The following is a 2,500-nucleotide window of genomic DNA, read 5'->3' as shown; positions in this document are numbered from 1 at the left end:
AGAACCATAATAATAATGACAACTACCATAACTATTACTAATTGTAATGATGATAGTGGTGATAATATTAGTAATAATAATTATGATTATGATTATCATCATCGTAATAATGATAATAATAATGTTGATAATATGAATGATGATAATGATAATGAGAATTATGTTAGTAGTAGTAATAATAATAATAATAATGATGATAATAATAATAATAATGATAATGATGATAATAATAATAATTATTGTTATCAACAATAACATTAATTATGATAATAACGATATTACTACTACTTTCAATAATAATAATGATGATAATGATAGTAATATTTAAATTATGATAACAATAAAACAATAACATTACAAAATACCAAACCAGATGAGACTTATATATGTAATTGATATAAGTAATGCTAATTAAGTGTACAAACTAATTATAATAAATACGGTAGTAATAATCGTAATAAGAATAATAGCTGATTAAGTGCTAATGAAAATCGTCGTTATCATTATCATAAATAATAACAATATCAAATAAAATAATGATAATAACAACGTAACATGTAAAAAAAAAAAAAAAAAATCCCAAAAATATTCGTTTTTGGATAGAAATGAAACACTATATGATAATTATATTTATTGACCTATAACTAACAGAGACCAACTTACACCTAAACAATGACTTATGACTTATGAGGAGCTGTCTCCCCTCGGTTTAAAAATGATTTAAGGAAAACAAATGATGGATGGGTGTCATTAAAAGCTTTTGGAAAGGGATCTGACATGCGATAAGGACCATTTTCCTAATTTCTGTCACTCGACATTTTTTTTTTTTTTTTTGTCTTCTAAAATAAAAAAAATGTTGTTGAGCCTATTCGAGTTTAAAAAAAAAATAATGTGTTTATCGCTGTTTTTGTTTTCTTTCGGAATATGGGTATTATTAAACTTAATATATAAATACATATAAAATTTACTTATCTAATATTTACGTACTTCTTGATTTCATTTCTTCGATAGTTTGAGGGAAACGATCACTTGACCGGCATTTTTCGTTGCTGGCTGATAAGAGAGCGTCTTTTGTCTTGCAGAAAATTATCGCCATTGGTGATCTTATATCTCTATCTGTGTGCATCTCTGTATGATGTACATGTATGTATACCCATTTCTTAATTTACTATTCGTTCATCTTTTGAAATGTATTTTATGAGCTATTTCTAGATCTCAGGTTAATTTCATGTAACTCGATTCCAAATGATCTTAATTAGCCTCCGTAGCCAATCGGAAGACGCCACAGTGCTGGCATAAATAATGACTCCCTTTCAGCCAATCAGAATGCGACATGGGCCTTCCTCATCGACCAATAGAAACCGGTATAGCGATGACGTAAGTGGACTTCCCATCAACCAATCAGGGAGCTCTGACGTCATAGGAGCAGATACCCAATCAGTAACTTTGCCGGCTCAATAAAAACATCCTTTTCCATTTATAACCTACGAGTTAATTCTTAGAGTATCCAATAATAACTACACATTCAAATGAAATTATTTCTTTGTTTAATACCCGAAAACACAGTTATCTGTAATGACACTGTTACGTCTACAATACCTCTTATTTTTTATTATCACACAAAAAAGTATCTAAAAAAATTCCTCAGTGAAAAAAAAAGACATTTTGAATTATTCATTATCAAGTTTGAATTCTATGATGATGAAAAAGAAAAACAGAAGATGAGTATAAGAGAAAATGAAATAGCAATAAAATAGAAGTAAGACAAGGGAAATGCACACGACAATGAGCTATGAATTATACTTTACCTCACACAGCTAGCGTGAATATAATATACCGTAATTATTACCTCCTTTTAATTAAGTTAATCCTACTTTTTAGATCACTCATTTCGGTCAGTCAGTTAGCAAAAAAAAAAAAAAAAAAAGACCGATTGAGTCTTTAGAAAGGTCATTTTTTTTACAATATCTATTTAAATATAAAGAGTTACACGCATGACCCCTGATATAGATCACTTGCCACACCATTACAAAAAAGTCACAACATACACTATGTGTGAAAGAGCTTTGTATGAAGTATTATTGGCTGAGAAATTATGCGTGGTTTATTTTGAGAAAAAAAAAATATCCAAAAAGACAGTAGTGAAACAAAAGAACATCTTTTACACACGCTATCCCTAGGCCTATCTACATTTTATACGTCACATGCTGTACATCTATTGTCTATTCACTTATTTTCTCTCTTCTTTTCCGTCGCCCAGTTTCTGTGATTTTATAATATATTTTTACATGAAAAAATATAAACAAAATATTTTTGAAAACAATTGGAAATCACCTCTAACAACAAGTATAAGATCATGGCACAGTTATAACATCAGAGCAATTCAAAATGATCAACAAGATAATTAATCACTCAGAAAAAAACTGAACTAATGATAATAATCGAAGGTTGTCACTGGGTTTACTGGCCGTCGGGTCGATTTTTTTCTCCGTCTCTGTTT

The 2,500-nt window shown here is 29.0% G+C and overlaps 1 protein-coding gene across 2 annotated transcripts in view; it reads right to left on the bottom strand.

Annotated features, from left to right (window-relative positions):
* Positions 1-618: 618 nt before the first annotated feature.
* The window catches only part of LOC125036558 (secreted frizzled-related protein 5-like), a 33,182-nt gene continuing 31,300 nt past the window's right edge, over positions 619-2,500 (bottom strand). For both annotated transcript variants that reach the window (XM_047629261.1, XM_047629262.1), the window contains one exon: positions 619-2,500. This exon is cut by the window's right edge and continues 641 nt beyond it. The gene's annotated coding sequence lies outside the window, so the exon portion shown is untranslated.

This window comes from Penaeus chinensis, chromosome 21 (genome assembly GCF_019202785.1).
Source record: "Penaeus chinensis breed Huanghai No. 1 chromosome 21, ASM1920278v2, whole genome shotgun sequence".
In the NCBI taxonomy this organism is placed as follows: Eukaryota; Metazoa; Arthropoda; class Malacostraca; order Decapoda; family Penaeidae; genus Penaeus; species Penaeus chinensis.
The sequence above is the reverse complement of the archived record's forward strand: the minus strand, read 5'-3'. Positions and strand labels throughout refer to the sequence as shown.